The sequence below is a fragment of the Trachypithecus francoisi genome, unplaced genomic scaffold (genome assembly GCF_009764315.1).
Source record: "Trachypithecus francoisi isolate TF-2019V2 unplaced genomic scaffold, Tfra_2.0 Lachesis_group16, whole genome shotgun sequence".
NCBI lineage: Eukaryota > Metazoa > Chordata > Mammalia > Primates > Cercopithecidae > Trachypithecus > Trachypithecus francoisi.
The window spans coordinates 7,059,258-7,072,774 of record NW_022681461.1 but is presented as its reverse complement, the minus strand read 5'-3'; the positions used below and the strand labels follow the sequence as shown (position 1 = coordinate 7,072,774).

The 13,517-nt window shown below is 39.6% G+C and overlaps 1 protein-coding gene across 19 annotated transcripts in view; it reads right to left on the bottom strand.

Moving 5' to 3' along the window:
- Positions 1-13,517, bottom strand: part of DIRAS2 (DIRAS family GTPase 2) — a 160,628-nt gene that overhangs the window by 15,489 nt on the left and 131,622 nt on the right. Inside the window, exon 1 of one of the 19 annotated variants that reach the window (XM_033236835.1) lies at positions 3,251-3,330. The exons of the other annotated variants lie outside the window; for them this stretch is intronic. The gene's annotated coding sequence lies outside the window, so the exon portion shown is untranslated. Of the gene's footprint in view, positions 1-3,250; positions 3,331-13,517 lie in introns of those variants that run through there. 19 annotated transcript variants of the gene reach the window in all.

Below are 13,517 nucleotides of genomic sequence, written 5' to 3'. Positions count from 1 at the left end.
TATGATGGCAAAAAATTCCAAAGAGCCAAATAAAACATACTTAATGGCACTTTTTTTTTTTTTTTTTTTAAGACAGAATCTCACTCTGTTGCCAGGCTGGAGTGCAATGGCACAATCTAGGCTCTCTGCAACCTCCTCCGCCTCCCAGGTTCAAGCGAATCTCCTGCCTCAGTCTCCCAAGTAGCTGGGACTATAGGCACGCACCACCACCTGCCTCGGCCTCCCAAAGTGTTGGGATTACAGGCATAAGCCACCACACCCAGCCGCTTAATGACACTTTTAAGACTGCCCAGAGCCTAACTACAGTTTGGGCATCTTCTGATTTCTTCATTTTCTATATGAGTAAGGAAAACAAAAAGGAAAATCATGTGAATAACAAACAAGATTGTCGTCTTGGTCAGAGGACTGGTGACCAATGACCAATGCAGCAAGCTAACCTCTGCAGGGAAATAGTTACCCAAAGATAAAGTCAACTGGAGCACACGAATCTGCATGAATGGAAAATAAAGTATTTGATGCCAGTTACGAGGGCTCAATGCACTACTGTGTGCAGCTCATACTATTTAATTCACTGTCAGCCCGTGGGCTACCTGTGTATTCTTGGTTAGGTGAATTTCTAGTGTTAGCCACCTAAACATTTACAAAATTGGCAAGGTACAAAAAATGATTCTTTCAAACAATAATGAATTGTTTTGTTGCTCATGCTTTTGGTGTCATTTGAGAATCCATTACCGAATCCAAGGTCATGAAGATTTACTCCTGTGTTTCTCCTAACGGTTTTATGGTTTTAGTTCTTATATTTAGGTCACTGATCTATTTGAGTTAATTCTTATATATGGTGTGAGGTAGGTGTCCAGCTTCATTATTTTACATGTAGATATCCACTTATCCCACTACCATTTGTTGAAGAGATAATTCGTCCCCCACTGAATGGTCTCAGCCCCCTTGTCAAAAATCAATCAACTATAAAAGTGACTTTATTTCTGGACTCTCAATTCCATCCCTTTGCTCTATATGTCTGTGCATATGCCAGCACCACCCAATTTTGTTTACTGTAACTTTGTAGTAGATTTTGAAATTGGGAAGTATGAGTCTTCAACTCTGTACTTCTTTTTAAAGAACTTTTTAATCTATGTGAGGCCCCTTGTAACTCATATAAATAGGTAAAATAGGCTTCATTTAAGTTTTAAAAACTCATACAACTAAGGGCATTACCAAGAAAATTAAAAGAGATCCTTCTTGGCCAGGCGTGGTGGCTCACGCCTGTAATCCCAGCACTTTGGGAGGCCAAGGTGGGCGGATCACAAGGTCAGGAGATCAAGACCATCCTGGCTACTAACACAGTGAAACCCCGTCTCACTAAAACTACAAGAAATTAGCCAGGCATGGTGGCATGCGCCTGTAATCCCAGCTACTGAGGAGGCTGAGGCAGGAGAATTGCTTGAACTTGGGAGGCAGAGATTGCAGTGAGCTGAGATTATGCCACTGCACTCCAGCCTGGGTGACAGCTTGAGACTGTCTCAAAAAAAAAAAAAAAAAAGAAAAAAGAAAAAAAGAGATCCTACTAAACTGGAGGAAACATATCTGAAAAGGATGTAGTATACAGAATATATAATGAAACTCTTACAATTGAACGACAAAAACACAAACAAGTCAACTAAAAAATGAACAAAGAAGCTGGGTGCAGCAGCACATGCCTATAGTCCAAACTACCAGAGAGGCTGAGGCAGGAAGATGGTTTGGCCCAGGAGTTCGTGTCCAGCCTGGGCACCATAGCAAGACCCTGTTTCTTTAAAAAAAAAAAAAAGGACAAGGAACTTGAATAGATATTTCTCTACAGAATACATACAAATGGCCAACAAACACATAAAAAGATATCAACATCATTAGTCATTAGGGAGACGTAAATTAATGAAGTATCACAATGAAGGACCACTTCACACCCACTAGAATGGCTATTTTTAAAAAACAGAAAATAAAAAGTGTCAGCAAAGATGCAGAGAAACCAAAACCCTTGTGCATTGCTGGTGGTAATCTAAAATGGTCCAAAATCTGTGGAAGATATCAAAGATAGAATTACTGTAGGATCCAGCAATTCCACTTTTGGTGGAAAAGAAACAAAAGTGGAGACTCTAATAGATCTTTGTGTGCCCGTGTTCACACAGTGGTATTACTCACAATAGCCCGAAGGTGGAAGCAATACAAGTGTCCATAGAAAAGATGAATGACTAAACAAAATGCAGTGTACATAAGCAGGTGACATAGTTTGGATATTTGTCCCTGCCCACATTTTGTGTTGAATTGTAATCCCCAATGCTGGAGGTGGGGCCTCGTGGGAGGTGTTTGGATCATGGGCGCAGATTCCTTATGGCTTGGTGCTGTCTGTGCAAAGGTGAGTAAGTTCTTGCAAGATCTGGTCATTTAAAAGTATGTGGCATTCCTCTTCCCCACAACCCTAAACCTGCAACTCTCTATTCCTTTTGCTTTCACCTTGTGAAGTGCCTGCTCCCGTTTTGTCTTCTGCCATGATTGTACGCCTCCTGAGGCCTCCCCAGAGGCAGACACTGCTATGGCTTCTGTACAGCCTGCAGAACCATGAGCCAATTAAGCCTCTTTTCTTATAAATTACGAAGTCTCAGGCATTTCTTTACAGCAATGCAAAAATGGACTAGGGCAACAGAAATATTATTCAGCCTTAAATGGGAAGGAAACTCTAACACATGCCACAACATGGATGAACCTTGAAGACATTATGCTAAATGAAATAAGCCAGTCAAAAAAGACAAATACTGTATGACTCCACTTATAGTGGGTACATATAGTAGTCAAATTCACAGACAGAAATAACAATGGGAGTTGCCAGGGGCTAAGGGAATGGAAGAAGGATAGTTGTTGTTTTATGAGTACGGCGTTTGGGTTTTGCGAGATGAAAAGCTTCTTAGAGTTGGATGGTGGTGATGACTGCATGACAATGTGAGTTTACTTACTGTCACTGAATTAATTACATGCTTGAAAATGACTTAAATGGAAAATTGTACGTTATATATATTTTACCATAAAAATAGATATGACTGTATGTATAAACATTTTTAGCAATAACTGAACCATGAATTAAAGATAATGTCCGTAACGAACATAATTGGCAGCGTTAGCTAGGCAGACAGCTCCTCCTTATTCATCCACACTATAGTAAAAACAGCAAGGGTCAGGGGTTGTGGGGCAAGGGGAGGGAGAGCATCAGGACAAATACCTAATGCATGCCAGGCTTAACACCTAGATGGCAGGTTGATAGGTGCAGCAAACCACCATGGCACGTGTATACCTATGTAACAAACTTGCACGTTCTGCATAAAAAAGAAAAGAAACGAAAAGAAAAGAAAAACAGCAACCATCTCATCTAATCTGGCAAGATGAACAAAACAAAACTAATATATTGAGAAGACCAATTAAAATGCACATCTTCATGCTGGCCTTAAGTCCCTACTGTATTATTGACTGTGTGAAGCCATCACTATTAGCCATGGCATCTAACACTCAGCCCCTAGACCTGTGCTGCCCACACAATGCCACTGGCCCCTTGAAATGCAGCTGGCTGAACTGAAATGTGCTGCCCTGGATTTTGAAAACTTAGAATAAAAAAAAATTTTTAACTTCATTCATAAATTCTGATATTGATTACAAGTTGAAATGATCATCTTTCATAGATTTGTGAGTATATCCCCTACTTTACTGTCAGCCACAGCTGTGATCGTCTTGCCATTTCAGATTGGGGAGACTAGGTGGCCGTTGTCATTGCTGATTCTGTGAGAATGTAAAACTGGATAATATATGAAATGCAAAATAAAACAAAATTAAAAAAATATATATATATATATATACACACACACACACATATGTATATTTTTTTGCGACAAGGTCTCACTCTGTTGCCTAGGCTGGAGTGCAGTGTCTCAATCATGGTTCACTGTAGCCTCAATCTCCCGGGCTCAGGTGATCCTCCCACCTTAGCATCCCCAGTAGCTGCGACTACAGGCTCATGCCACCACACCCGGCTAACTTTTTGTATTTTTGGTAGAGACAGAGTTTCATCATGTTGCCCAGGCTGGTCTCGAACTCCTGGGCTCAAGCGATCCACTTCCCTCGGCCTCCCAAAGTGGTGGGATTACAAGTGTGAGCCACCTTGCCCAGCCTAAAACTCTATTACTTCAAATTAATTTCATCTTTTTACTTTTTAAAATGTGGTTACTACAAATACAAAATCATATGTGGCTCACACTGTCTGCACTGCTGGAGAACATAAAAACAAATCTCTATACACAGTTTAATAACACATAATACTTAATTTAAATAAGCTTGATTTTTAAAAAATGCTTAGAATCCTCTTTTGAGGTTTTCTATTAATAGTGAAAGGCAAAAAGCCACGAGCCACTGGAAAAACATTTATTTTCCCACTGTGGCAAAATATATACAATAATCTACCAGAATGTATGGCACAAACTAAAATTCACTTCTTTCTCAAAATCTTGTGGGAAGACATATAGAAAAAAAAACTGCTGACGGTATGAAAAACCAATGCAGTTGTTCCTTTGTACCTGTGGGGGATAGTTTCCAGGACACCTGTGAATACCAAACTTTGTGACACTCAAGTCTCGTATGCATAATGGAGTAGTACTTGCCTATATACGTACACCCTCTTGGATACTTTAAATCATTTCTAGGTTACTTATCATACCTAATACAACTTAAATGCTATATATAAATAGCTGTTATGCTGCATCATTTAGGAAATAATGACATGAGAAAGAAAGTCTACATTTTCAGTATGGGCACAACCATCTTTTTTTCCCCAATTTTTTTTTCAGTTGGTTGAACCTGCAGATGTGGATGCCACAGAGACAGAGGGGCGCCACCGCATTAGAAGTTACAGAGAGAGAGCTTTGCTAAACAGTTGGGTAAAAGTTCAAATGTTCCCAATACACCTCAGCTCATTTATTATTTGCTAGAATGATTCTCTTTCAACAATAAGATACTTTAGTACATATATTCTTCTTTCAGTGTTTATTTATGCACTTATTTCTGTTCTTTTTTTCTCTCTCTCTCCTACTCCCTACTTGAATATCAATATCTTTGTCTCAGTCAATAGCAACAGGAAGGCAGGGACTTTTGGTTCATTCTCCAGCACATCCATGCTTCTAGCCCAATGTCAGGTACATCAGAAACACTCAGTACATATTGATTATTTGCTGTGGAAATACATTTTGTGTGTGTGTGGTCCAACAAAGGAAAGTTGTAGCAGCGAAGATAATTGAACTATAAAAAAGTAAATAAAGTTTTTTGAAAAACTCTACTTAAAACCACTCAAAGGTTGGCAATGCCATTTGAAATAAAAACTTACACAAAGATATGTGATAACATGATAGAAACAGAATGAGAGGTGAGTTTACTGCATCATTCATCACTACACTATTGCAGAAAAGATCTTGAAGCCAAAAGTAGGCGGGAGCTACTGGATAGCATGCACTTGGATATGTTATTTTTCATTTATAAAAACCAGACTTTTAAAATACATTAGAATCTTTCCAATACTTTACATGGAGATGTGCAGCAACCATGAAAATATTTTCTATCACACAATGGCTTGCTAGTTACTCTGTAGCAAATAATAATAATAATAATAAGAGTTGCAGAATATCAAGGTGTGTATTTTTCTTTTATACAAAAAGCACTGTTCTAAGTTTATTGATGTTTTCTACTTGATAGGTCTTCAGTAGCAAGCCATAGAGCAGGTATTTTCCAAAAATATGCATACTTTCTTCATCCCTGTAATTTAAAGGTGAGAGACACAGCACCTACATTGGATAAATGTACCTGAATGCATAAATGTACCTGCATTGGAAACCTAATCATCCTATAGAGGCAGCATTTTGAAAAGAGACATATAAAAATGATTCCACCCTTACATGATATTGCTCAAAGCAATGTAAATGTGTCCTTAAAATTAACTCTCCAATCGGCACAATTCAGAACCTGAAAATCAAATTTAAAAATTAATTTTAGAGGCTGTCCAAATGCAGGATTTCTTTGAGTGTGGAACCATTTGACAAAAATACATGAATACAATATATTTTTATTAGATATCAAAAATATGTAGTGAGCATCAAAGATAATGAGAGACAAGGGAAGGATTCCCTAAAAAGCTGATATGTTAGCAGAAGTTTGAGAGAGGTAATGGCCTGAACTCTGTAGAAACCTGTGTGTGGGTGGGGGGTTTCTTCTGGCAGAGAGAACAGTAGGTGCAAACACAGCTGTTTGTCCAACGTGCTCAAAACATGTGGATAAATTCTTGAACGGAGAGAGAAAAGCACATGAGGTCAGCCAAGTAAAGGGGCCAGGACAGGCAGGTCATGTAGAGCTTTGTAAGCACAGGGAAAAGGTCAGCTTTTATTCTAAGACAAACAGGAGACAGCTGGAGGGTTTTGAGCAGAGAAGTGATAGGGTGGGACCTCCACTGTAAAAGTACCCCTTTGAGGGCCAAGGGCCAAGGGTCAGGAGTGGAGGCAGGATTCCAGTCAGAAGTCTCCAGCAACAATCCCGATACATGCCGAGGGTGGCTTGTACCAGGGTAGAGGCAGCAGGAGAGGTAGGCAGCACCATCACTGCAACTAGCTCGCCCGTGAGACAGCCTACACCCTATCTTTGCTACTCTTCCTTTGCCGCTACTCTACTCATTCAGTCAGTGGGGGCCTCTGATATGCATATCATTCATACACCAGCACCCCCAACTGCACACCCACTGCCAGGACCTCTCCCTAAAACTGCTGGCTCATAGACCTCTCTCCTGCCTCAACATCTCCACCTGGGTGCCATGCACACACCCCAGATAGAACATGTACAAGTCTAAACACCCTGTAACACCCCAAAACTGCTCCCCTATAGTTTTCTTTGTCTCCCCCTCCAGTCACCCACTGGATGCAAAGCAATGCAAGTCACTGGTGAACCCAGCAAGAGGTGCTTCAATGGCACCGCAGGGTAGAATAAGATTGCAGTGTGCAGTGGATTGAGAAGTGAGCATAAAATGTAGAAATTGAGACAGGCAGCTCAGAAACACTTGCTGAGACTTTGGTTGTGAATCAGAGGAAAGATTGTGAATTGGTGGCTACACGGTACACAGTTTTGATTTGTTACATTTTTAAACATTAATTTTCAAATACAGATATATAGACCTGTATACATTTTAAAGAGAAGGTAACAGCTGAATTCACTAGCAAGATTAAATGTAAGTTCCTGCTGAGGGTCAAAAGGAAGTGCTATGGTCAGAGTGGGGAGGCTCCCTCTGGTCCCCTAGAAATGCAAGAGTTTCCAGTCCTGAAAAGGTCCTCCTGTGCCTGTGGAGCATAAGAAGAGTGACGGAAAAGAGTGAAGTGACCTTGGATGAGATCTGAACATGAGGTCAGGAGGAAGACAATGAACCAGGGGCCAACACCCTTGGTGAGTGAAGAACAATTTCCAGGAGGTCAGAAGACAGCAAGGGCATATAGTAAGGATCTAGGAGCCATTAATCAATGAAAATTTATTTGTGTCTGCTCCACGGTGACCAGGCAGGTTAGCGATACTGCTAAAAGGGGGAATTGCTACCAATGTGCCTAGAATCCAATGATCAATAACCTCATACAGTCCCTATACCTGAGGAGCCCTTGACAGGCTTCCAGTCAAGGCCAGGATGCCCATTTACACAGATGAACAGCTCAAGTCTAGAAAAACAAGAATATCAACCAAGGCATGTTCTTTCATATTCAAAACCATACGAATTTAGTTAGAGTCAGGAACTCCTGTGGGGAGATGAGTCCAGTCAACAGAGGAAAGGAACGTTGGCACAAGGAGGAAAGTGGATTTAACTAGATAAAAAATAGAGTCCCAATTGGTCCAATGAAAATAGAAAGATATATAGGAAAAAAGCGAACTTTTTAACATTCGAGAGTGTGAGCTCTGGCAAATGAGAAAGGGCTGAAGCTGAAGCCAGAATTCCATCCAGAAATAAAGTACAAACTCTAAGACAATGGGCTTCATGCCAAGTTGTAAAAGAGAGGAATAAACCTGAGACACTGAGAAAGAGGAACCACTCACATATTCATCAGATAGCAGCCACCCAAACAGCCTATCCTTATTACCTAGCTAGAATCCAGAGGTTCTAGGCAAGCTTCATCTTCAAAACACCTTTTGACTTACTTAGCTCTTAGTAGCCCCATTTTACAGGTGAGAGAACTGAGGCTCTGGATGGTTAAAGTCACAGCTAGTGACAGAATCCACATTTGAACTCAAGTTTAATAAGTCCAAACACACATGGAAGAAGACCAGTCAATCACAATAGCCTAGGGAGCCAGAAATGTGGTCTAGGCTTCCATTAAAACAAGGAAGCTATGGACGAACATTTCACGCCATGCAGGTATCTGGGGACAGAATCTTCATTAACGTTTTAGTGCACCTAGACATAGTAATCATAGCTAATCTGGGAAGGCACTCAAACCAATCCAAATTAGTAACAACCAAACAAGGAGCGCTGGATTCTAAAATGTTGCAGAAGGAAGCCTTTCAGACTAACCTATAATATTGCCAAGCAACTTTGAAACTTATATAATATTCATTTTAAAAATGTAACGATGATGTCAGGCAGCTTATAATGGATAACTGTGTATGTTTTCTGACACATCAAAAATGTTATACATGCTTCATATAAGGTCCACACCAAAAGCTGAACTCTGAACAACTACACCAAGAGGTCAAGAAAACACATGTTTAGAGGAAAACATGGGTTATACTTACATCATGGGATATTTAATTCATGATTTGAATGTAGCCTTAACACTAGGGACAAAAGTGTCCTCATAAACCTGACCAGAGAAGGCCCAGGCCATGGAAGACTAGAGTCAGAACAGGGAGTCCCACTTGTTGGTCTTTGCCAGTCTTAAGAGAAGGTAATGGAAGATAAGATGATAATTAGTATTTACATATCTTTCAATGCTGGGGTAAAAGACTCACAGTTTCTAATTAGTATAAGTTTCCTATTTAGTACAAGTCCTACAACCAAGAGGTCTGGGTTCCATCTGCAGTCTTAGGGTTGCAGGGCAAGACCCTTCTGCCCCAAACATAGCTTCTGTTTCCATAATGGAAGTGGAACAACATTGGTGGAATCTGGAGAATATTCTTTTTTTTTTAGACAGAGTCTCACTCTGTCGCTCAGGCTGGAGTGCAGTGGCGCGATCTCGGCTCATTGCAAGCTCCGCCTCCAGGGTTCACGCCATTCTCCTGCCTCAACCTCCCGAGTAGCTGGGACTACAGGTGCCCACCACCACGCCCCGCTAATTTTTTGTATGTTTTAGTAGAGATGGGGTTTCACCATGTTAGCAAGGATGGTCTCGATCTCCTGACCTCGTGATCTGCCCGCCTCGGCCTCCCAAAGTGCTGGGATTACAGGCATGAGCCACTGCGCCTGGCCCTGAATATTCTTACAGAACACCTCTGTAAGAATAAACATATCACTAAAAAGTTACCAGCACAAAAATCAACAATATTTTGTTTGAAATGCAACAAAACAGACAAAGTTTAATATTTCTACAATGTTTTAACTTAATTGGCTCATTGTTTCATATTAACTCCCAATGGCAACTTACTCAACATGATTTTTTTTTCCCTCAATCGCCAGAAATGGTCTCTTGTCAAAAGCATACGTTGAATGTGAAGAAGGGGTTGGTAGTGGAACATTTAGCATGTGACTAAATGGTTTGAGTGGTCATTGGTAACGGAGCAGCATTGTGATCAAGTGTTAACAAAATGGTACATAGTCAAAGAGAGACAGACATCACTAAATAGATAGCTATTTAGTCAGAGAGATAGACAAATACATGGAAGTATGGTATCCACAGTGTTTCATGCACAGTTTTTTCCTCAACTTACCATGTGGCTACGTCCTGATAAATCCCTCATAAATTGACAATATCATGTCAAAAATGCATTTAATACAACTAACCTACTGTACACCATAACTTAGCCTTGCCTACCTTAAATGTGCACAGAACACCTTCATTAGCCGACAGTTGGGCAAAGTCTTCTGGCAACACAGGCAATTATAGAGTATCAGTTGTTTCCCTTGGTGATCATGGGGATAACTAAGAGCTATGGCTCACTGCCACTGCCCAGCATCGTGAGAGAGTATCATACAATATATCACTGCATATCGCCAGCCCAGGAAAATATCAAAAATTGAAGTACAGTTTCTACTGAATATATATAGTATTTCCACCATTGTAAAGTCAAAACATCATACATTGAAGCGTTGCAAGTTGGGAGCCATCTACAGATTTGTTCATATTAGTATATATAGAGTCAGATGGTGTTTTTTAACAGCTTCATAAGACTCTGCTGAGGAATAAGCTATCATTTATTAACCACTTTCTTGCTATTTTCAGTCTTTTGCTCAATGAATAGCCTTACACATAAATATTTCATGTTTCTGAGCCTATCTGTGGAGAAAACTCCTACAAATGGAACTGCAGAATTAAAGGGTAGGTACACTTCAAATTTGGTAGAGATTGCCTGTTGCTGTTGAAAATTACTACCAACTTCTCCATCTCCTGTCCCATGGTGGTGTATGAGTGCTATTTCCCCAGACCTTGCATAATATTGTGTATTATCAAACTCTTTGATCCCTTCCATTGACACAAGATGTCTGTTTCTCATTACTGAATTAATTGCATTTACTTAATTTGGCTGACATTGAGCATCTTTTCTGTTCAAAGTTAATTGGTATTTGTGTCTTTGAAACCGGTGTGTTCTTGTTCTTTGCTCAGTTTTCAGTCGTTTCCCAGGATGGTGTTATCTTAGATTAAGGCCATGGCTCTCCAGCTGTGCTTGAAAGAGCAGCACTATCCCCTTCACTAGGACCTTCTTAGAAACGCCTGGTCCCCTTTGAGTCAGATCAGCTGAATCAGAGACACGTGGGTTTGAAGTCAGCAATCTCAGGCTTAGCAAGGCCATCAGGTGATTCTGATGCTTAGAAAATTTGAGAAGCACTGTATTTTTAAAAATTAGGCCTCATCTAAAATATGTTGCAAATATCTTTCCTTTGATATTGTTTATTTTTTATTGCCTTCTGGACAGAAATTTAAAATTTCTGTGTATTCCAATTGAACAAACTTGTCCTTTTTAGTATTTCAGTTTGAGTTCATCCTTAAAAAGTCCTCCCCTACTCTGAAACCACTAAAAATTCTCCCATATTTACCTTTTCGTTTTTTGTGTTTAAATATTTGTTACAACAACTTGATTTATTTCTGCATCTTGAAACTATTGTGTATGTGGAGGAATTTAAACTAGCATTTAAAGAATGGAAGAACAAAAAAGAGGTGCACAAAGCATTATATGTAAATCTGGCAAAATTAAAAAAAATAGATAAGCACATGATTTTCATGATATTCAGAGAAATTCAGGTTCTTTTCAAAATCTGGGTTACCCAGCCATTTCTATTATCCAGTAGTTCTATCTCTTCTTGGGTTGCAAACATTTACACAGACCTTACTAAAAAGCTAATGTCAGTTTTACATTTTGTGGTCTGCTCCCATTCATTCTGTAAGTAAGAACCCAGTGAAGGCCAAAGAAGTCCCAAGAGAGAAGCACAAAGGTAAAGAAAAGGAAGCAAAAGGCTTAGTCAATTCTTTTTTAAGTGTCAGATGACTGTTTTATAGGCAAGGAGGCAATGAAATGCTCCATTGATCGTGTGTGTGTGTGTGTGTGTGTGTGTGTATGTGTGTGTGTGTGTGTGTGTATGTGTGTGTATGAGTGTAATTGGGGCGGTAGGTAGCTGGGTAATAAGGCTGGGGAGATGAGTCTAGGTTTGTACAAAAATGGCATTGAGCTGGATTTTTTTATGCAAATAGAGAGCTGAGTGGACGACTCCACCTGGATTTGCCCTCAATGCAGAAACCTGGATTCTGATCACTTTTCCTTTTTGTTCAGCATCTCCTAAACTCCCAAACTCAAAAGGCACAAACGTGCTCCAATAAAACAATCAGAAAGTAAGGTTGACAGAGGAAGGAAAGCTTCCTCCTTCAAAGGCTCCTTTGTCTGAGCTCTGATGAGCATCTAAAGATGGCAAAGGAGGGAAGGGCATGTGTGTGTTTATTATGTGAAGGCCTGATGGAAAGTTCTTGCGTTCTTATTTTCTCAGAAAAATAATCACTTTGCAGACATTAATTAGCTTTAGAAAAATATTGTCCCAAATCCTTTCATACAAAACACTGCCCTCTTTAAATCTCCTGTCATAATTTCTGAGACAGAGAACCATGTGATGAAAATGGTACCCACCCCACGAGCACTCACTGATCATGGAGGTATTCAGGGACTAGATAAAGAAATTGACATGTTTTCATTAAGGTCCTTAATTTCTGTGTTTCAAGAATCCGGTATTCATGGGTCAATTACAAAGCATTAGATTTCACCCTCAACTTTATATAATGGTGTCAGATAGACACAAACATTTAAAAGACTCATACCAGTAAAGAATAATAATACTAAAAGATCTGCGAAATATATTTTATTGCATAGTAAAGAATATCCCATTAGTTGTTCATTAGTTTTATAATGGGTTTGCTACTGCTTGTTCAGTAAAAGAAATTATATGAAAATCGAATGGTCCATAATGGGACTTGCGGACTAAGTTGCTGACCTCTGTAATCAAGACTAATGCTGAAGCAAACCCAGGGGGCAGTACTTCTTGGGATAGAAGTTAGCAGTGGTGCAAAATGATGACACCCATTAAGGCATACCTGTTTCCTTTGTTTCTGCCACAGTAAACCTCTAGGCTGCTTGCAGTTTGGATCCCCCATATCTACTCACTGGTTATTTTTCACAGAATCACCGGACTTATTTGATCTAATCCTTTTGTCTTTCTGATAAAGAACTAATAGGTTCAAGACAGCATCACAGTTAATGGCAGGAAGGAGAAGGACACATACTTCACAGCAATCTGAGATCACTTGTGTCTTTATTTTTGATAGTGGTTAGTTGGTGATGGTGCCAAACGTTTTAGCTTTTAAATTACCATCAATTGAGTAATGATCTATAGCTGTGCTGGACAATACAGTACCCATCAGCTGCATGGGCTACTAAGCACTGGAAGCACGGCTAATCCAAATTGAGATGTCTTGTAAGTACTCAGCAGGCATTTAAAAAGGTAAAATATCTTATTAGTATTTTGTATGGATTATACCCAAATGGTCATTTTTATATGCTGGCTTAAATATATTATTAAAGTTAATTTCAGCTGTTTCTCTTTACTTTTCCATTATGACCATTAGGACATTTTAAACTGTGCACGTGACTCACCCATTTCAATTCTATTGTACAGTACTGATTTATAAGAAAACACTTCACTGCATTTAGGAGACAGCTATAAGGAATCTCTTTCCTAAATTTGCCAGTGGTTGAGAGCAAAGAAGGAGAGAATGAGGGAGCACTTGTTTTTAGTA